The 22,226-nt window shown below is 45.1% G+C and overlaps 1 protein-coding gene across 1 annotated transcript in view; it reads left to right on the top strand.

The window, feature by feature from the left end:
- PCNX4 (pecanex 4) overlaps positions 1-22,226 on the top strand; it is a 1,626,974-nt gene that overhangs the window by 1,474,078 nt on the left and 130,670 nt on the right. The gene's annotated exons all lie outside the window — the stretch shown is intronic.

The raw sequence follows: 22,226 nt of genomic DNA on the forward strand, positions 1-22,226 counted from the left end.
ATGGTGACTCTGGATCTCAAGGAGGCTTACCTTCATGTTCCTATCAGGCCCAGTTGCAGGAAGTATCTGCTGGCTGGGACTTCACATTATCAGTTCTCTGCATTGCCCTTTGGCTTATCTACTGCGCCCAGAGTGTTCACGAAGGTTCTGGCTCCAGTGGTAGCTTTCTTCAGGCTAAGAGGAATACAGATCTATCCTTATTTGGACGATTGCCTGATTCTGGCACAAGAAAAGGACGAACTTCTTCATCATTTACAGTATGTGATGGCAGTGTTAAGATGCCTGGGGTATTCTGTGAACGAAATAAAGTCCAGTCTAGTACCCTCTCAGGACATGTGCTTTCTGGGTGTGAGACTGAATACAGCATCCCAGATGGCCTTTTGACCCCGACAAACAAAAGAATCTTTCTTTACTTCAACCAGTTGTCTCTCAGTCCAGGCTGACTGCAAGGACAGTCCTTCAAGCCTTGGGGTTCATGGCATCTTGTATTCTGGTACTTCCCAATGCCAAACTGCATATGAGGAAGCTACAATGGTATCTCAAGAATGTATGGACACAGCACTGCCAAGATTTGGACACTGTCATTCAAATAATACCTTGCATTCAAAAGGAATTTTTGTGGTGGGCTCAGGAATGTCACCTAAACAAGGGACTCTCTGTGACCCGGCCAGAGGCGAGTCAGATTTTAACGACAGATGCCTCAGACAAAGCTTGGGGAGCTCATCTAAATGGAAAATGGGTACAAGACACGTGGCCTGCCAGACTTCAACATCTACATATCAACTTGAAGGAGATGTTAGCAGTCCAATTTACATTGATAGCTTTCAAGGATTTACTTCTTCCAGGGCAGGTGTTGATTCAAACAGACAACACAACTGTCATGTGGTACATCAACAAGCAAGGGGAACATTCTTCTCCTATATGCAGACAAGCAATGATTTTGTGGGAGACTGCTCTCAGTTTACAGCTAAATCTTCAGGCAATGTTTCTGCCAGGAGCACAGAACTCCTTAGCAGATGTGTTGAGCAGACAAATTATGGATCCCCACAAGTGGAAATTGGATCCTCATGTATTTCAGAGATTGACAGTGTTATGGGGAACTCCAGACATAGATCTGTTCGCTTCTCCACTAAATTACCAGCTGCCAAAGTTTTGCACAAAAAGGTTTCATCCCACAGCTTGGAAAGTGGATGCTCTCTCATTCAATTGGAGCAATCTTCACGTGTATGCCTTTCCACCTCTGCCTCTCCTCCCAAGGATACTGCTGAAGGTCAGACAGGACAAGCCAAACATGATTTTAATAGCTCCAGATTGGCCTCGACAGCACTGGTACCCATTACTGAGAAGTCTGGTACAGGAGCCTCCATGGCCTTTGCCTTCGATTCCTCACCTGCTGTCTCAGGAGAACAGTCATTTACTCAATGTCAAACTTCATTCTCTACATCTGACAGCCTGGCATATTCTGTTTTAAACCCTGGAGGGTCTCAGCTTCCACAACAAGTTTTGAATGTTATTTTGGAGGCCAGAAGGCCTAGTACAAGGAAAGTTTACGAGATAAATGGAGGAGATTTTTATTTTGGAGTACAGCAAAGGACTTTGATGTTTCTAAACCTAATTTAAGTGTTGCTCTTCAATACCTTACTGAGTTATTGGACAAAGGTTTGTCCTTCTCCTCTATAAAGGTTCATGCTGCAGCAATTTCTGCTCACTATGACTGTGACCCACCATTATTTTCTCAGCCTTTGTTTAAGCAATTTCTTAGAGGGGCAAAGAATATAAGACCTCCACGTAGAGCTCCTACTCCTGCTTGGGATCTCAATTTTGTGTTGGAGAAACTCACTCTACAACCTTTTGAGCCTGCAGCATCGGCAGAGTTGAAATATTTATCATGGAAGACTGCTTTTTTGTTGGCCATTACCTCTGCGAGAAGGGTTTCTGAATTACAGGCCCTTATGGCAGTTGAGCCTTTCTTAATTTTCCACAAGGATAGGGTGTCTTTGCATTAACCCTTCTTTTATGCCTAAAGTGGTTTCTAGTGTGGCTTTAAACCAAACTATTCATTTGCCTACTTTTATGCAAACCCCAAAATAAAGGGGAAAGGATTTTGCACACTTTGGATATACACAGACAGTTGCGATATTATTTGAGCAGAACTAAAGGGTTCAGGCAGTCTCAGCAGTTGTTTGTTTCTTTGCTTTGGGTTCTCAGGGCAAACCTGTTTCAAAACAAACTATTTCTAAGTGGATTGGTTTTGTATTGCTTTCTGTTATTCCCATCATGGTAAGGAGATTCCAGCTGGGATTAGGCCTCATTCCACTAGGGCTACTGCCACTTCTACAGCTTTTTAAGGGGTGGCTACTAAAGATATTTTGGAAGCAGCTACTTGGAGTTCAGTGCATACTTTCTCTAAGCATTACCACCTTCCACTTTACTCTAAATCTAGGGCTGGATTTGCCACTGCAATTTTACAGGGCATGTTGGCAGCTCCTAATGCTTTATAGTTTTGCCATCCTCCCTTACCTCTGCTTTGGGATTCTACCCATATGTAAGGACTGCAGCAATGTGAGATGAAGAACATAGTACAGTTTTGTACCTACCATAAATGTAGATGTTCGAAGATCCACATTGCTGCAGTCCACTCCCTCCTTCCCCTCTGTTGTTGAAGGTGGTGGTGTGGTTTGTGTTGTACATATTGTAAATATGGTTAGTGCACGGGTGGTTGGTTAGGTTTTGCTGGTTTTTGGCTTTGGCCTTTCTGGTTAGGGCCTTCTGACATCTGGGGCAAGAAAAGACTGAGGAAATGACGTCGGTCATGTGCTTTTGTACCCTGACGTTCTGATGTCAGTTTTAAGCGCCTTGACCGTCGTCAGCCTAATACTTTGGTATTCGGGCCGACCGAGGACAGCGGACTACCCATATGTAAGGACTGCAGCAATGTGGATCTTCGAACATCTACATTTATGGTAGGTACAAAACTGTACTTTATTACTTCAGCCAGACGCATCTCCGAACTTCAGGCACTATGTGTTCGTCCTCCATACTTGGTTTTTCATAAGGACAGGGTTGCTCTGAGGACTAATCCTTCATTTCTCCCTAAAGTCTGCTCAGAAAATAATTTAAACCAATCTATAGCTCTTCCTGTGTTTTTCCCCAATCACACTAACAAGGCAGAGTACAAATTACACCAATTGGACGTTCATAGACAATTGCGTTTTTACCTGCACAGAACTAAAGAAATAAGGAAGTCGGACCAATTATTCCTTTCTTATGCCTTAGGCAAACAAGGTCTACCAGTTTCCAAGGTAACCTTGTCTAGATGGTTGTCTCTCACTATTACTTTCATTTATCATTTAAGGAACAAAGAGTTACCTATCAAACCGAAAGGTCATTCTACTAGGGCCTTGGCCACCTCTGTAGCCTTCAAGTCTAAGTTGCCCATGGATTCTATCTGTGCAGCTGCCATGTGGGCAAACCCTCATACCTTTAGTTCTCATTACAAGCTGGATATGGTCTCCAGGATCAGAGCTGACTTTGGTTCCAATGTTCTGAAGAGTCTGTTCCACTGTGCCACCCAGGATATTAGGTGCTAGGGATGCTGTCCCAACCAGCAAGAACGAAGGCGAGATAGACAACTTAACATAAAGATGTTATGTACCTACCGTAACGTTCCATGTTAGTTGTCTTCATCTCGCCTTCTTTCTTGCATCCCACCCTCCATCCCCCTGTCCTAGTGGACCGAGAGGAGTTCCTGTTTCACTGGCTGGGTGTTCTCTTGTTTTTTTTTTCCTCTACTGACTTAGAGAATATGGCAGGTATAGTCAACCTATTTTTTTGGACTGGTTTATTCTCTTGCTATGTCTGGAGTTATAGGTTCATAGGTTGGTACTAGGCTATCAGCCCTAGGGCCTATACAAGCCTAGCCATAACAATTCCCTGGCTATTTCTTCCCACACTGTTTACTTCCCTGGACCCCTGTCTAGCAGGGTGACTGACGTGATCCCTGGGGTGAATTTCCTTTCTTCCATCCAATCGTCAAGGTTCCTTTTGAAGAGGGCCAAAGAGGCACTCTGCTTGACATGTATGGGCAATCTATTCCAGAGTCTGGGGAGTCTCTGGGTCAGGAACCTATCCCTCCAGCATGTTTTGTTTATTGTGATGACAAGGTTTAGATCCCTGGAGCGTGTGGCTCTGAGGGATTGGGATTTCTTTAAGTGTAGCATGTCCAACAGCTCTGGGTTTGACATGGCCTTGTATGTTAAGCAGAAATCGCCTCTGAGTAGATATGTGACAGAGTATAGCTGGGGTTTTTTAAGGCAGTCAGCGTAGGGCATCTGCTTTAGGCCTGTGATTCTTTTAGTGAGGTATTTCTGCGGCCTTTCCAGTTGTTGCAGATGTCTTGAGAGGTACATACCAAACGGGGCATTGTATTCTATAATGGGTCTAATGAGGGATGAGTACAGTGGGACAATGACCTCCTTTTTTCTGGATGAAAAGCCCTTAGTGATGAGGTGTGCCACATAGAAGAATTTCCTGACTGTTGTGGCGATGTGGTTATTGAAGGTAAGACCACTGTCCACCTGTGTCCCTAAGTCTTTTATATTACTTTCGGTGTTTAGTGTACTGCCACCTATATGGTAATTCACAGACACATGTTTTTTCCCAAAGGGGGTAACTATACATTTCTTGGCATTGAGCTTGAGCCCATGGCTCTGGCACCAATCATCTGTTTCTGTAAGGCCCTTTTGTACAGTATCTACATCATTTGGGGATTCAATAATGGCTCCCAGTTTGCAGTCATCTGCGAACTTTGTTAGCCAGAGTCCCTTAGTGTTGACCTGTACTTCAGAGAAGTAGATGCCAAACAAGAGCGGTCACAGGACTGAACCCTGAGGCACTCCACTTGTCACTTGTCTGGAGCTGAATTTGGAGTTGGCTACTTTTACAGTGTGGGTTCTATCAGTAAGCCAGTTAGCAACCCAGTGGGTGATGTAGGGATTAATGCCCAGCTTAGTAAGTTTATCTATGATTCCAGAGTGGGTTATGGTGTCAAAGGCCTTGGCAAGATCTAGATAGGCTGTGTGGACCACCTTACCCTTGTCCATGGCTCTGGAGACTGATTCGAAGAAGTCAGTCAGGTTCAGGAGACAAGATCGACCCTTCACGAACCCAAACTATGTGGGGTCCAGTGTTTGAAGGTTGCCAATGTCTTTGTTTATAAGTTCCATGATAATACGCTCCATGGCCTTGCAGATAAGGCTTGTCAGACTGATGGGACGGTAGATCTGAAGTAGTTACTTCATTTGTTCTGCAACCTGTGGGTTACGGATCTGACTTCGGATCCGAGCCGGCAGCTTCACAAGCTAAAGGATCTGAGCTCCTAGCTCCTCCCCTACCCATAATCCCCTGCTGCCTACTGCTTTACCTCAGATCGAGTTTGCCGCGGCTGAAGACAGCTACTCGTGAAGAGCTCCTTAAGCTGGGTGAGATCGTTTAGATTTTTTCTAATTGAGAGAATTGTTGAAGTGATTTTAAGGTACAGTTAGTATTATTTTCAGTCACACAGAGTTAGTTACCCACTCCTAGTTATCGTGGTCGTTAGCTTTTTTCTCTCCCTTCCCCCTTAGTGTTTGGGTGTGTGTGTGAGTTTCATAATGGCGTAAGGGCCCAAAGCCATTTTTTCTAAGTGCACTGAGTGTGGCCATAAGCTTTCCCCAGCTGATGGCCACACTCATTGTGTCTTGTGCCTGGGGGTGGCCCATTTATCAACGGCTTGCCAAATCTGTGCAGCCTTTAATCCTCGGGCAATCAGGGACAGGAAGAACAAGCTGATCCTGGCAGGCCTTCTCCCCCAGGACTCTGCTTCTTCTTCCTCTCCCTTGAAGGGTCAGGCTACTACCGTAGCCCCGATGCCTTCAGTTCCCCCCGCTCTGCCTGGGACTCAAACTCCCTCTACTGTGCAGAGCTCGGGGGACTCTAGTGCTTCTTTCTCTGGGGAAAAAAGGCACAGGGAGAAAGACAGACACAAGTCTCACAAAAGGCGGGCTGAGGCTCACCCCTCAGCCCCCCTGCTAAAACTACTAGTCCTCCTTCGAAGGTTCCCGGATCCTCCCCCTCTCGGCTCCATTCGCCTCGTTTCTCGCTGGAGCCGGAGGAGGAGTACCGGTCTCCTTCGAGGTCATCGAGGCGGCCCTCCCGGCCCGCTTCGACGACTTCCTGTAGGTCTACAAGGAGCCTTACTGACGCGGACATGGATCGGATGATGCGTCGATTCCTGCAGACCCAAATGCAGATGGGGGTGCTCTTGCCTCCCCCGCCCTTGGGGGGGGGGAGCTTAGTCCCTCTTTTTGCTCCGATCACTCCTTCTCCGACCCGGTTCAGGGTTTTGGAGTCATTGGATCCAGGCCCTTTCGGAGCCGTGGTTTCGTCGGCGCCGATAGCTCCGGTATCTTCGATGCCGACGTTGCCATCGAGCGTGTTGGATCCTAGCTCTCGGGGCCGAGGACCGAGCATCGGATCCGTGGAGATTGGTGTACCTTCGGCTCAGGGTAGGTCGGAGCACACCTCTCTCTCGGATCCAACTGCTTCAGCTCCGACCCCGATCCCTGCTTCAGAGCCGAGGAGACTGCTTTTGGAGCCTGGAGAAAGTAGCTCCCCTTCGGCTTTTGAGGTAGAAGAGAGGGATCTGTCGAGGTCTTCCAGATCCCCGCTCCGGGCCTCGGATCCTCCCGCCCCCCTCTTTGCATATGGGTCTATTCTCCATCATCCGTCCTATGGGACAGCCCGCTCAAACCCTCCAGTCAGTTCCCTTGGAGGAACAGGACCCTGTGGGCAAGCCCTCCTCGGACAGTCCCACCGAGGAGGTGCCTCGCAGACGGCAGTGTAAAAGGAGGCACTTGGACTCCCCTGAGTCCATCACCACAGACACCGATTTGGATGAAGAGGAAGGTTCCCCAAGGTCACCGCCCGAGGATGTCTCCTTTGGAGACATCATGGAAATGTTGCGTATTAGAGGTGGGTGGTCTGCCCAAAAACATTCCTCTGACAAATCGGTGTTTCTGGAGGCATTTGAGGTGGGCCCGTCTACCTCCTGGGTGTCCCCCCGGCTGACCCCCTGGTGGACTTAATTACCACCAGGGCGTGGAAAGAACCCGACACTGTGGAGCCAATCCCGAGACATCCTGACAAAGTTCTTAGCCCCCCCCGCAGATAGGCAGTCCTGGGCTAAGGGGTCTCCTGTTGATGCCATGGTGGTGGCAGCCACCACAAAGAAGGAGCTCGCACAGGAGAGTTCCCCAGTCCATCCTCCGGATAAGGAATCTCGGGCGATGGACCGTATTGGGAAGCGGATGTTTGCTTCAGCAACCTTTTCCATAAGGGCGCTGAACTACATGGCACACATTATCAGGCTACAGCGAGACTTGATTAAGGAATACGCTGCAGCCCCTCCAGAGTCCATGACGGTCATGGATAAGGACACATTTGCGACTCGTATGGCCACTCTAAAGTCCATCTCTAACACGTCCATGCTCTCACGCTACAGAGGGAGCCACTAGGGCTAGCGGAGCCGGGGTCATCTTGCGGTGTCACGCCTGGCTCTGCCTTTGCGATTTTGCAGATCCCTTCAAGGCGTCCTTCGCGAATGCGCCCTTTGACGGATCTTCGCTTTTTGGCAAGACCGTATGCAAGATGCTGTTCCAAAGCGAGAAGGATGGGAAGACGCTGTCTGCCGTCGGGGTCCGCTTCTCGACTCCCCAACGATCCTTTTCTAGGAATCAGAGGGGACAAAACAAGTTGTGGTTCCGCAAGTCTCAGCAGTCCCACCCGGCTTCAGACCCCTCGTCCTCTAGAGGTAGAGGAGGACAAGGCGGATGCCGGCCCAGAGGCAGAGGGGTGCCGCGTAACTTCGGGTCTAGGGAACCTTTCTCGGACAGGCCCGTGCAGCAGCCCTGAGGGCTTACCCAACTGTCCCTCTCTGGAAGCAGTCGGGGGGCATTTCTTGGAACACCTGTCAAATTGGGAGTCCATCACGACAGATCGATGGGTGCTCCGACTCATATCCAGAGGTTACTCCATTCCCTTCATACACCTACCCCCCAAAGTCAGATGCCTCCCAGATGTCCCATCCGATCAAAGGGAGGCAGCAGCCTTAGAAGTAGCAAAGCTACTAGGGAAAAGAGCCATCCAGCCCGTCCCCACAGACCAGTCCGGATTGGGCTACTACTCCAGGTTCTTTTTGGTGCCAAAAAAAGACGGGGGACTTAAGACCGATTCTAGATCTCTCCTCCCTGAACCTGTTCCTCCCCAAGGAAAAGTTCCGGATGGTCACTCTTCAGTCTATTCTCCCCCTTCTTCGGGAGAACAACTGGATGTGCTCGATAGACCTCCAGGATGCGTACTACCACATCCTGATGGACAGATGATCCAGGAGGTTTCTCCGCTTCTGGCTAGGGGCCAGTCATTATCAATTCAGGGTCCTCCCATTTGGCCTTACCTCAGCCCCCAGGGTATTCACCAATGTCATGGCAGTGGTCATAGCCCACCTGAGACTCCAGGGAATTCAGGTCTTCCCATACCTGGATGACTGGCTCCTCGTCACCCCCAGCAGGCATCAACTTGGAGTGGCAAGGGATTACACTCTTTCTCTTGCCCAGGAATTGGGCATTTCAGTAAATCTTCCAAAGTCCTCCCTTCAGCCAGTACAGGTCTTGGAGTTTATTGGGGCCAAGTTAAACATGCATCTGTCAAGCTCTGCTGACTCCGGACAGACTGAACAGCCTGTAACATCAAGTTTTAACCCTCCGTTGAAATCCGGCTCCTGTGGCGGAGTTAGTCCTGAGAGCACTGGGGTCAATGGCAACTGCCATTGGTCTCTGTCTGCATACATGCCTCCGGATGAGGATCTTACAGTGGACTCTTCAAGTTCAATGGTTGTTAGTGCTTCACCCGATCAATTCCCCGATTTCACTGAGCAGAATCTGCAGGGACACCCCCCTTTGGTGGCTTTGCTCACAGGAGCTGCAAGAAGGGAGACCCTTTGTAATTCCCCCACCCCAAGCCACGTTGACAACGGATGCTTCTCGCCTCAGGTGGGGGGGCATTGTTCAGGCAGAACTGTCCAAGGCACGTGGACCCCCTTCGAGACCGCTTTGCATATCAATGTCCTAGAGATGAGGGCGGTGCTTTTGGTGTTGCAAGCTCTCCACGACCTTCTCCCTCTAAGGACTATTGCGATCCAGACAGACAACATGGCGGTAGTCTGGTACATAAACAAACAGGGAGGAACCAGGTCTTACCACCTTTGCCAAGAAGCCATGAGAGTGTAGGAATGGGCGATATCAACCAATCGCTTTCTGATAGCAACGCACATTCTGGGTCGGTCCAACATTTTGGCGGACAAACTGAGTCGGGTGATTCTCACTCCGTACGAGTGGTCTCTCAATCCTTCAGATCTTCCGCGCATGGGGTTGGCCTCGCTGCAATCTTTTCTCCTCTCCGTCAAACACAAAGTGCAGCGAGTACTTTGCAATACTTCCCCCTCCAGGGGAGGCCCCAAGAGATGCTTTGGTTCATGCTTGGCCACCCGGTCTTCTCTATGCTTACCCCCCCCTCCCGCTTATGGTGAAATTCATTCAGAAAGCACGTCGGTTGGAGAGCAGAGTGATCCTCATAGCCCCATTCTGGCCTCGTCAGATCTGGTTCCCGTACCTACGGTTCCTCCATGGATCCTGGATCCCATTCCAGATTTAATATCGCATCCTGCGGGATTCCAAACCCCAAATCTGCTAAACCTCAAGCTGACCGCTTGGTTGATCCAGTTCCTCTGATGGCTAGGACTCCCGGTAGCTCTTCACCAGTGAAGGCCATTCTGGTGGCGGCCCATAAACCAGCCACCAGAAAAATTTACTATAGTAAATGGAAACGTTTTTCCATTTGGGCCAAAAGCAAAGGCATGGACCCATTTACGGTCCCTATTCCTACAATTCTGGATTTCCTGTCACTAATCTTTCAGCAGGGAGCAAGTGCTTCCACAGTTAAGGTACAGTTAGCAGCTATTTCCCACTTTCATGTGGGGGAAGGACTGGGATCAATAGCATCCTCAGAGATATGCAAAACCTTCCTCAAGGGCGTTTTTCTCCTAAAACCACCGGTCAAATCTGTAGTACCCCCATGGGACTTAACCTTAGTGTTACAAGCCTTGACAAGTCCACCTTTCGAGCCCGCCTCTTCAGTTTCTTTGAAATTCTTGTCTTGGAAAACAGCCTTTTTAGTCGCTGTTACATCAGCCAGGAGGGTCTCAAGAACTCCAAGCCTTGTGCATGAAACCTCCCTACCTCATTTTTCATAAGGATAGAGTGTCTCTCAGGACTAACCCCTCTTTCCTACCGAAGGTGGCTTCGGAGTCAAATATTAACCAATCAATTAACTTACCAGTGTTTTTCCCAAATTTTCAGAACAAGGGGGAGTACACATTGTACAAATTGGATGTACACAGACAATTACATTTCTATCTGCACAGGACTAAGGATTTTCGTCAGTCTGATCAGTTGTTTGTGTCTTTCGCCAGATCAGCTAGGGGAAAGGCAATTTCCAAAGTAACTCTGCCAAATTGGATTTCCCAGTGCATAACTCACGCGTATACATCCTCAGGTAAACCAGTGCCTAGGGGAATTCACGCTCACTCAACCCGCTCCATTGCTACATCAGCAGCCTTCTGGTCCATGGTTCCTCTGGACGACATATGTTCAGCAGCTACTTGGTCCACTTCTCATATGTTCATCTCCCATTATAAATTGGATATGATTTCGAGGAGTAGGGCTTCCTTTGGCTCCGCGGTGCTTCGGAATATTCTTCCGTAAGGCCACCCAGGGTTAATTCTAGAGGTAACTGGGGACTCTGTCCCATAGGATTCAGAACAAATGAAGTAACTACTTCAGATAAAGAAGTTATGTACTCACCATAAAGTTCCATCTGAGTAGGTACTTCATTTGTCTGCAACCAGCCCCCCCCCCTCCATTCCCCCTAACCATATTGGGATAACTGGCCAACTGTAAAATGTCTTTTTGTCATAGCATGAAGTAGGGCTTGATCCTCTGTCGAGGGTGTGAGGTGTTTAAAATTAAGCAAACTCGATCTGAGGTAAAGCAGTAGGCAGCAGGGGATTATGGGTAGGGGGGAGCTAGGAGCTCGGATCCTTTAGCTTGTGAAGCTGCCGGCTCGGATCCGAAGTCGGATCCGTAACCCACAGGTTGCAGACAAATGAAGTACCTACTCAGATGGAACGTTATGGTGAGTACATAACTTCTTTTTTCCGGGATTCAAGGTGGATCCCCCATTGTGGAATGGGATAACTGTAGCTCTGCGCCACTCAGTGGGCACGAAACCTGAGGTGAGGCTATGATTAAACATGACACTTAGGTGAGGTGCCAGTTCATATTGTAGTTCATGTAGTACACAGCCCGGGATGTCTTCTGGTCCCATGGATGCTGTATTCTTAGCTTTGGAGAGTGCATTTTTTACCTGTGTGGCCGTTATTACTGGAATTTGGCAATCTTCCGGTATTGAGATGGGCCATTTAGGGGGTGAGAGGGGGGTGAAGTTGGCACTGAATTGATCTGCCAGGATATTGGCAATATCCTTGGGATCAGTATATTTAATAACATTCTGTTTTAGCTCAGAGCAGATCTGAGCATTGCCATTTAGATTCTTGACATAGTTATAGAATGCCTTGTGGTTGTCTTTGGAATCTTTGGCAATTTTATTTTTGTAACTAGCTTTGGAGAATTTTATGAGGGATCTCAGTTTCTTACTGAGGCTGGTAAGGAAGTTTTTTGCATCCTGGGATTTTCCTCTTTTCTGCAACAGTTTCTTCCTTTTGTTGTAAAGTTTGTTTATTGCAGGGGACCACCAGATTGGCTTCCTTTTTTTGGATGAGAGCATCTTGGTTCTATTTGGGATGGCACGATTCATGCATGAGTAGATGTGCTCGTACAGTGCCTTAGTGTAGGATTCAGCAGTTGAACTTTCAGTTCCCGTCTGCATGGGTGTCATGAAGTTTGTCACTTCTGACTTGAGTAGCATGAAGTTGGCTTTGGAGAAGTTTTTTATGGAGGTTTCCTTACTGTGGGGTGGGGGTGGGATTTGGATGTTAAGGGTGATTAACATATGGTCAGACCTGACTAAAGAGGGGGTGACCATAGGTGTGGAGCATCGATTTCCCATGTTGGTAATGACCAGGTCTAGGATATTGGAGCCCCTGGTTGGACTATGGATTAGTTGATCCAGGGCATTGGAATTTATGAATTCCAAGAACCGTTGGGCAAAGGTGTTGGTACATGAGTAGTTTTCCCAGTTAATGGCAGGGTAGTTAAAATCACCCAGTATTAGGGTGTTTGGTTCTATCTTAATATTTTCCAGTATGTTTAGAAAGGTGTAGTGAGAATCTTGGGGTATGGTGGGGGATCTGTAGCAAGCTACAATTTGGATTGCAGACTTATTTAGTGTTAGTTGCACCTGGAGAATTTCAGATGCATTGTGTTGGGCAGCTAGCCTGGTGGTGTGAATATCCTTGGTGAATATTGACACTCCTCCCCCTTTAGTGTTTCGGTCCTGGTTTGGTGGCCGAAAAGTGTGGTAAGAGTTGTAGCCTGATATTGCAGGGGTGCTCTCTGGAGCCTTGAACCAGGTCTCAGTTACTGCACAGATATCGATGTTCTACATTTTTAGGAGTGCCTCGAGAGAGTGCATTTTGAGGTTTAGACTTCTAGCATTGAGTAGCATTACCTTCAGATTTTGCATGCTTGTACCTGTTACGGTGGTGGTTTTGTACTTTGAACTTTGCCTAAAAAAGGCACTATAGGGGTGGCAAGAGCCTTAGCCAGTAACCTGAATCCCAGGGGCGACAGGTGCAGACCATCTCTGGCAAAGCATCGTGGTCTGTCAATCATGTCGTCCCAGGCAGACAGATACTGGATCCCCTGTGAATGACACCAGAAGCTTAGCCAATTGTTGAAGTCAATCATTTTGTCCTTATATTGTGGTATCATTCTGGGCGAAGGCAGGATGCTACTCAGGGCTAGGATCATACCTGCCTGGTCCACATGATCCGAGAGTTCTTCCATGTCTCTTTTCATGTAGTCCAGTGAGGTACATCTCAAGTTATTCACTCCAACATGGACAATGACAGAGTCATATTTGTACTTGTGGAGTGACTTGAGTGCATGCGTTATGTGGCGGATCCTGGCACCCGACAGGCAGCTGACTGTAATTTTCTCCTTGTTCAATCTGGTGAGAGGGACATCAGTGTGCCGGACTATAGAGTCACCTATGACTAAAGTGTTAGGTACATTGTCTTGCCTTAGTGGCTGTTGCTGGGTGGCACACTGGTGTTGTGAACTATGTGACACTTTGGTTGTGATTGGTGTCTGTTTGCATTTCAGCTTCAGAGGTCCTTGTTGCTTGGGCAGGTTACAGTTAAGGGCCTCTGCATATGTGGATTTAGTGTTGCTATATGTGGGTGTTGGTGGTGTGGGTTTAGAAGGGCTATGTGTTGCTTGAGGTGTAGTGTGGGTGTTAACCTTCTTCTCTTGACTGTCTAGCACAATCTTGGGTGGAGAGAGCTTTGCTTCCATTTTGGCTATGTAAGTGCATCTCTCACAGGTTGTAGTGTTGGGTGGTAGGAGGAGAGGGTTGTCTGTGTACATGCCCCAGTATGCCCAGATTCACCAGGTGGACAGGAGAAATCACCGGAAGCTGACCCTTGGACATGCCTGGTTTGGTGCCTCCTTTTTTTTTTTTTTTTTTGTAAAGTACAGGATCTGTTTTCCCTTACCTTAGCAAGGTACTTTCCAATTGTAGGCTGTTTAGTGCCTACTATTAATTTTTCCTTATTAACAAGGAGAGTTGAGTGATTGTATCAGTTTAAGGCTTCCTAGTGCTTTCCAGCAGGTATTCGAGAAAGTGCTAGTCACAGGGATGCTTAAAGGTAAGATGAAAAAAAATGCACACCGCAGTGTGCACTAGAGAAGTTAGATGTGAAAGTAGGTAACTTAAGTTTTTCCTGTTTAAAAAGTTAAGGTTTAGTGGAGAGTTACTATTTTTAAAACAGCAAGATGGATTGAAAGGGGTGGTCACTTTTGTATTCTGGTACTATGGAATACAGTAGGATGGCCAATAAATTTAAATAGTTGAAGGGGAGGGATTTCAAAAATGATGATTTTGTGATTACTCACACAAGCCAGTGAAAGTAGAGAGGAAATGAGATATATGGTCAGATTAACATAAGAGGCAGGCAACTAGAAAGACAGTGGTATTTAACAAGACAACTGTAACTGGGTGAGAGGGCGGGAAAAAAATTCTGCCTGACTCAGAAGAGAGAGAGCTGTGGTCTCTTTTGAAGTTTTAATATGCTGTTAAAGCAGAATGCAAGTAAGCAAGTAAGTAAGCAAGTTAGCTATTTCAAACGAGATCTGGGTAGCTATCGCTAGGCATCATGGGATAAGGGGTAGCCTCGAGCCAGTAGACAGCTCTCAAGCTATTGAAGATGGCCGAGTTGGAGCCGAGGATCGGCTCTGATCCCAACCAGCAAGAAAGAAGGCGAGATGAAGACAACTAACATGGAACGTTATGGTAGGTACATAACTTCTTTATCTCATCCGCCCCCCTTATAGCAAGACCACACAAAGCTAGGAATATCAGAACGTCGATGAGCCGCTTCAGAATCTGACACCAGTAACACCGCTCTTCCTCGACCTGTTTGGCGGCTAGGTAGTCAACACGACCGGCCTATCTCTGTCGGCTCACAAAGGACAACATAGCCTCGCGATGACCATCGCTGCTTTCATACATTTTTATTCTGGATTTGCCTGCCCTCCAGTTGTCAAAACCGCCAGAAACGAACTTGGTCGCTTGAACAGCACTGCTGCTGAACAACTTGCATGCAAAGCAGAACACCTTCTCTGTCGAAGGCGAGTAGCACAACCATTGTCTACTGGATTTTTCGCCATTGAGTGGATGCATACTCACGAAGAAGGTCTTTGTGCATCGACGATGGAACGACTCGCCTAGATATCGTCTGGCACTCTCTTCAGACTTCAATTCAGTGTGTTGGCAGTCTTTTGGACCTTTCTTGTCCCAATATTCTCACGTGTCAGCGTCGATTTCACCCCGCTGTCCCAAATCATTGGTGAAAGCCTCCAGCATCAGTGCTAGTGCTTCAGCGATAGCGTCTCCTTTCACCTCTTCTCTCTCCACTGAACTTTCCTGCTATTTATTCTCTCTTGCCTCCACAGGTTCATCTTGCTTGGCCTGGTCTTCAGGAGCACTCAAACTCGCAATCGCATCCGAGGCAGATGAGTGAGACGAAGATGCTCATACTCCGGAACTATGAGCTCAATTTTGGAATTTTCGCCAAAAGCTTTTCTTGTTCTGCTGCTTCTTTCCTTTTCTTTTTTGCTTTATCCCATCCACTGAGTTGAGATGCAATAGCAAGCAAAGATATCACAAAGTAAACTGTTTAACGATTGATAGCATTAACTTGAAATCTTCAGTTAACAGTAAACACAATGACTTTATAGTTACGTTACAGTCCAAAGAATAATAATAACTGTATAATAAGTAACGCTGTGTATAGGTGTCCGAAAGTCAGACAGCAAATTTCATTCTAAGAATTATTTTGAGGTTAATATAGCAAAGGAAAACTGTTCAGCTTCCGTATTTCAGGAATGGGTCTAATGCTGCAGCATCAATAGCACCCACCTTAATCCGGCCCTGCCTGAAATAACACAACTAGTGACAGGTCTTTCAAAGAAGTCAACCAGATTAAGTAGGCACTATCTGCCCCTAACAAAACTGAACTGTCTTAGGTAGAGTGTGTGTAGGTTGCCTATGTGTTATTTATTAATTCCATCATGACCCTTACACAGTCTTACAGATGAGGCTCGTCAAGCTTTATAGATCTGTAGTTGCCTGCGTCACTTGGTGCCCCTCCTTTTTGCAGAGAAATGATTATGGCATTTCTCCACCCATCTAGTGCAAACCCTGATTGGAGGCTGATGTTGAAGAGCCTCAGCTGGGCAATTGACAAGTTGGCATCCTGATATGTTATCAGACTCCACAGAAGCAATGTCCATGGCCTTGGATAGTGCTTTGAGGACTTGTTCCTGGGAGGTTTGAGGAAGGGTGTGGATGCTGGTATATGATCCTGGAGTGTAGAGGGGAGGAAAAGGGTGTGAAGTTAGAACTAAATTTATCTGCTAGTAGATTATCACATACTCTAATCCTGAGAGCATAGCCATTTACTATTATCTTTGGGCAGTTTTGAACATTATTTCTGAGGTTTCTAACTTAAAGAAGTCTTTGTGATTATCTTTTCCCTGGGTGGCTATTTTTAATCTGTATCTAGCTCTTGCTGATTTGATCAGGGAGCAGCGTCCCCTGATAAGTTTGGGAAGAGCATTTCTGGCATTTGAAGGTGTAAAGGTTAATCCATTAATAAACAATATAATGCAACTGAAATCCCAAACACAGACAGTCAAACATTCTGAATGCAAACACACTTTTTCAAGTATCGATACTGGGAGTCTTTCAGGACATAGAAAGACTCCACTGTATACTCAGATGCAATTCCTTTTCATCTTAATTTTTATAAAAAGGAAGCAATTACTTCATACAGAGTTCAAAGCTTTCTCAGCGTTTGATTACACATAAACACACTTCCAAGGCTGTAAGGAGTAACCAGATAAAAAGTTATGCAGGAGTGCTTTGCTTTTGACAGGTTAATGTGTTCCTTTTCAACAGACCTAACCTCATCTCAAGGCTAAGTGATTACAAGAAACATTTGCCATCTGTTTGCTGAGCACTGATGAGCACTAACAATGTAAAGCTGTTCTTCTTAGTTAATATGTGAAATACACATATGAAACTGTTGCAGTACTTTAAACTGCTGTGTATAAAAAATAAGCATTAATAGACATAAAAAATATATCCATATCAGTTCCTCCTTCTGATGCTCTAAAGCATCACAATCCCAGATTATTTTGAACCATGTCTTTGTCAAACATATAAGCTCTAGAATACTTTTATTCAGGTATAACAGTCATTACATGTGCGCTTTTTTAACAAAACAGTTTGCTAGTACTTGTTAATAACAAGAGTTATATTGAGCAATGAAAAGCACAATTATGATAAAAGCAATTATACTTTGCATTGTACTGGTACCAACATTTCCAGATATATTACCCAACCATCCAAACAATGTTCAACCAGACTCACTTTTAGTCATATTAATAGCCAATTGTTTTGTAAATTTAGCCACCTTTTCTTATTCATCATGAAAGTCTGAAACAGGTGTACAACACCGTTTTTCAATCAAATGGCAAACTTTGCCCTTCAAGACAAGTACATAATCAAGAGCTATTCAGTTCTCCAAAGCTGTGGCTCGAACTTCAGTCATTTCTATATTTGCCCTGTAAATGTGTTCCAAAGCCTTATTAGCCATTTCATTCTTTTTTTTTAAACACACCTTTATTGAATTCTTACTTGTTGGCATAGTTAAATTTACATTTACACAAAAGTAATCACTGTATTAACACATTAACAAGCAATATAATTCACATATGTTACTATATGTCATATAACCTAAGCAACATTGTATAAATTATTGAATACCTGCTCCCCTTTTCTTTTTAAACAAGACACATTTTTATTAAAGCATCGCTTATGGGGTAAGCAATCATGCATTTATATAAATGAAAAAAAAAAAAAAAGTAATCTCCGTGGTATCTCCGAAGTCTCAAAACAACCCACTAAAGTGTAGTGGGTCTAAAAACAAAACAGTGTAAGAAACTTCTTTGTGTGGAAGATTTTCAGTCCATATATTTCTAGTTAATCACTGTATATTAATCAGATCAGACAATAGTAGTACAAGTAGCGAACGTAAACTCGTCAAGTCAAAAAGTAATAATAGAAAATATATAATTCTACAGCATTACTAAGTATTCGAAAGTAATCCAAGCAAGGCAGGCAGTCTGTTTCCAGTCGAAAATCCTTTATTAAGTACACAGACAAGCGATCCAAGTAAAACAAAAATAGAGTAATAATTTCCTCACAAGCTTTCTAAATATATATATACTTCTTATCAGGCATGGGAGTGGTTTATTGTGCTGTAAAACAAAGTGTTATTGGTACACATGTTAAATTCACATCCCTTCCCCCATCAGTGTGACATTCGAGCTGGTCCTGCCCTACCTAGTAGCTGTCATAATAATATATAGCCCTAATGTACTTTAATGGTACATCTTATTTAACCAAATTATTAAGTCTGCGATTTTATACAAGGCAATATACTACATGGCTGGAAATATATCAACCTTAGTTCATTTTGCGATCAACAATTATATATAAATATACACATATACATTTTGCATGTAAAAATCAGTTTCTATTTTCATAACCTATTGTTAACAAAGATCGCTTTCGTCCTTCTAGACTTCTTCAGGTCTGTGTACAAGAACCCTAAAAACCTATATAATTGTATAATTAGTTAGTATTGTTATTACCATCATTTTGAATAAAGTGGAAAAAAAGAACCAGAAAAAATAAAAAAATATATATGTATGATGATGGAAACAAAATATACACTTAAATTTCAAATGATTCAAAATGGTATTTAAAACCAATTTTTAGAAAAAAATAAAATAATTAATCATGTAAACAATGTGGAAATTTTCTTTTGTTCATATTGTGGCATCATTCTAGGTGGAGATAAAACAATGCTGTTGGCTAGGTTCGTAACTGCCTCTGACACATTCTGAAAGCTCCATCATATCTCTTTTCATGTAGTCTTGGTAGGTATGTCTCAAGCCATTTACTCCCATGTGTTTTATGACTGATTCATGTGTGTACTTGTGAAGCAGAGAACTGAGTCCATGCATAAGGTGACAAATCCTGGCCCTGATAGGCAAGTGGCTTATCTCCCTTTCAATTTTACCATCCATCTTCCTCCTCCTACCGCGTCCTCCTAATGCACTTTATTATCTTTCAACAATATATGTAATTTTCTCTTACTTGTGCTTTACAATTCCCTAACATATGATCTGTCTTTCCCTCTATACATCTCACCACCTTACTCAGAAATAGTGAAACTTCCTCCCCCCCGAAAACTAATCTTTGTCTATACATCTCTCTACTCTTAAGTTCATATAATACTCTCTGTATCACTACTTTCCTCACTTCTCCTCTATTAGTGCCTCACACTTCCTTTTTCACTTCTCATATTCCTCTTATTTCTTCTTTTCTCCCATTTTTGTTTGTAGCTATACTTTTTTATACTTTCCCTTTGTATATTACATATCACTTTGAACAGTCCTTGTAAAATGATCTTGTAGACAAATGATCTCACCACAGTTTCATTCTAAAAGAAAGAGCGCCAGCAGTCAAAGTAGAGGTGAACTTTATCTACTGCAGTTTTAGAGAAGCAATGAAACAAATACAGTAAGAAGGAGCATTTTCACAAATGTTTAGTCAGATTCTCTAAAAATCACCAAATTTAGCTCTTTCAGTAGACCCCCAGTCAGAAGAACTAAGAACTTGAAACCATGTTCTCATTTCTGGTTGTCATAACTTGTCTGGCTATTGTTATTTTTTTTTCTCAAACATTCTTCTAGTGTCATATTTATGCTCATATAAACTGTCTTTTTGTATGCTTTTCATTAGATCATTGTTGCAGTATTCTTAAAATCTGGAACTTCCCCATAAATATCCCAGCCAGCCTTCCAGCCTTCCAAAGCTCAAGATTCTTCCCCTACCAGCCATACCTCCACCTTAGGCATAAACAAGCATGCTGGTTTAAGCGATACATGCATCCATACCATTTTCAGAACTTTCTTGCCAGGTTCATCTGTGCAGGCATTTGTTCACCATCACTAACAGTTTGTCTGTTCTGAAGATTATAGTCTCTGAAGCTCATATGTATAAGTACCGCATTGGGGATTTTTTTCTTCCTGTTTTATAGAATTTGTAATTTTTATCTTTTATGTCTTTGACGAAAAAAGGGAAGTGCAGTTGTGATAGACAAATATCCTAGCCATACTAGCTGTTTATTTGTTATTGACGTGGATCATGACATTATGTCCTATCATGTTTGCCCAGGTTTTGAAGTTGTCTTAGGACCCTTGGCCAATATATGGAAAATGAGAATTGTAGCAGTCATCAATTTCTTCATCTTCTGTAGTTGACCCCTCAGCTAAAAAGAAGTGAAGGGATAAAGCATCAGAAGAAGAAAGTGACTCTGAATGGACCTCTGCTTCCTCTTCTAGATCAAAGGTGGGCGAACCTGGTGAGACATTTTTGTATCCACTGGACAGTATATCTGCATCTCCCAGGCCCTCTAGCATTGCAGCTGTGCAAGCTGTTTGATTGTGTACAAAGGCATACCCATTACTGCTAACTGTTCTTCTGCGTTTTCTCTCATTGATCATCCAAAGACGAGTTCCCCGAAACTTAGAATTATAATAAAAGATGGTAAAGAAGGGTGTTCACCAAGTTCTTATCAGGGAAGAGATTGAACGATCTGAAGTAGTTTACTTCATTTGATCTTCAACCTGTGGGAATACGGATCCGTATCGGATCTGAGCCGGCAACTTTACTAGCTTCTGCTCCAAGGTCCTCCCCTTACCCATAATACACCTTCACTACCTTCCAATCCCCAGATCTCGTTTGCCACAAATAGCTTATGCATCATGATCTCTAGAGCTCCAGGTTTTCAAGTGGGTAAAGACTTTAAAAAATATGTCTTTTTTTCTTTAAAAATCTTTAGATAGTGATAGAGTAGATTCCCCTTTCTCCTCCCCTCGCTTGGTGCATCGAGTTTATAGTTTTTAGGGTAGTTAGTCAGCGTAGTTGTGTGGATTCTTTGCTTCTCCTCCCCCTCAGTGTTTTCTGTGTGAGTGTGGTGAGTGGGTGTTCTGAGAAAGAAAGAAATAACATTTTCCTTTAGTTTTTCTTTCTTCTGACAGTATGGCTGACAAGCCTATTTTTAAAAGATGCACTGAGTGTGGCCATAAATTATCCCCTGTGGATAGCCACATTGTGTATGTGCTTGGGCATGGTGCATCTGAGCGTATACTGCACTATATGTGCAGGGTTCAACCCTTGTGCCATTAAAGATAGGAAGGCCAAGCTGGCCTTAAAAGACCTTCTTCCCCCTTCTGAGACTGTTGCCTCATCTTCGGCTTCAGTCACAGCGGCTGCTGTGGCCGCCTCTCCTTCTTCTATTCCCCTGGCTTCTCCTCCCTCCTGGGCTGGGACTCAACCTCCAGTGCAAAAGCCTGTGGAAGCAGAGCAGAAAAGGGACAGAGAGAAGGAGAGAGAGTCGAAGGAGAGGGAAAAGCATAAGAGGTCTCCGGACCTCCCTTCAGTAAAAACTTTACGGATCCGTGACTCCCCTCAGCTCCGATCTGCAAGGTTCTCCCCGGAGCCAGAGGAGATATGCTCAGCTTCTAGGGCCTCGGTGCCCCAACCCGCAAGGTCAGAGTCCGTGGCCTTGGCGAGGTCTACCCAGTTTTTGTCTGAGGTCGATATGGATAAAATGATGAAGAGGTTCATCCATACTCAGATCCAGATGGGGGTATTGCCAGCCCCCTCTCCCTCAGGAGGGGGGAGCTCGCTTCCTTTTTTCCAGCTGATATCTCCTTCTCCGATCCATCCTTCAGGTTTGGAGTATTCGGATCCGAGGATGGCTTTAGTCAGGGGGTCGGCGCCAATGGTACCTGCTTCTTTGGCGGCCGACAGCTGCCTGGAGCATGTCAGATCTGACCAGCTCAGATCTGAACCGGAGCTTGGGTGTCGGATTTGAGGGAGTGGAACTTTTTTCATCGGCTCCGCCTTTGTCGGGCCAAGCTCCTCCCTCGGAGCTCCGTCCACTTCTGGCCCAGCTCCAATTCTCTCGTTAGACCTGGGGAGACTGGCCTCCTTATTGGTTTCTTAGGAGGTTCGCTCTCCTTTGGCATTCAGCATGGTAGAAAGGGTTCTCTCTGCTGGATTGAGACCCCTGACTGCCCCCTTGGACTCTAACCAGACCCCCTCGGCTCTTTCTACGGGCCCCATCATTTTACCAGAGGGATAGCCCATGCTCAAGGAGCCCCAGACAGTTCCCCCTGAGGAACAAGTGGCTTGCGAGTTCCCCCCGGAGAGCACCACCGGAGATGTGCCTCACAAGCATACATGCAAGA

The sequence above is a fragment of the Protopterus annectens genome, chromosome 6.part0 (genome assembly GCF_019279795.1).
Source record: "Protopterus annectens isolate FY-2018-M chromosome 6.part0, PAN1.0, whole genome shotgun sequence".
Lineage (NCBI taxonomy): Eukaryota > Metazoa > Chordata > Ceratodontiformes > Protopteridae > Protopterus > Protopterus annectens.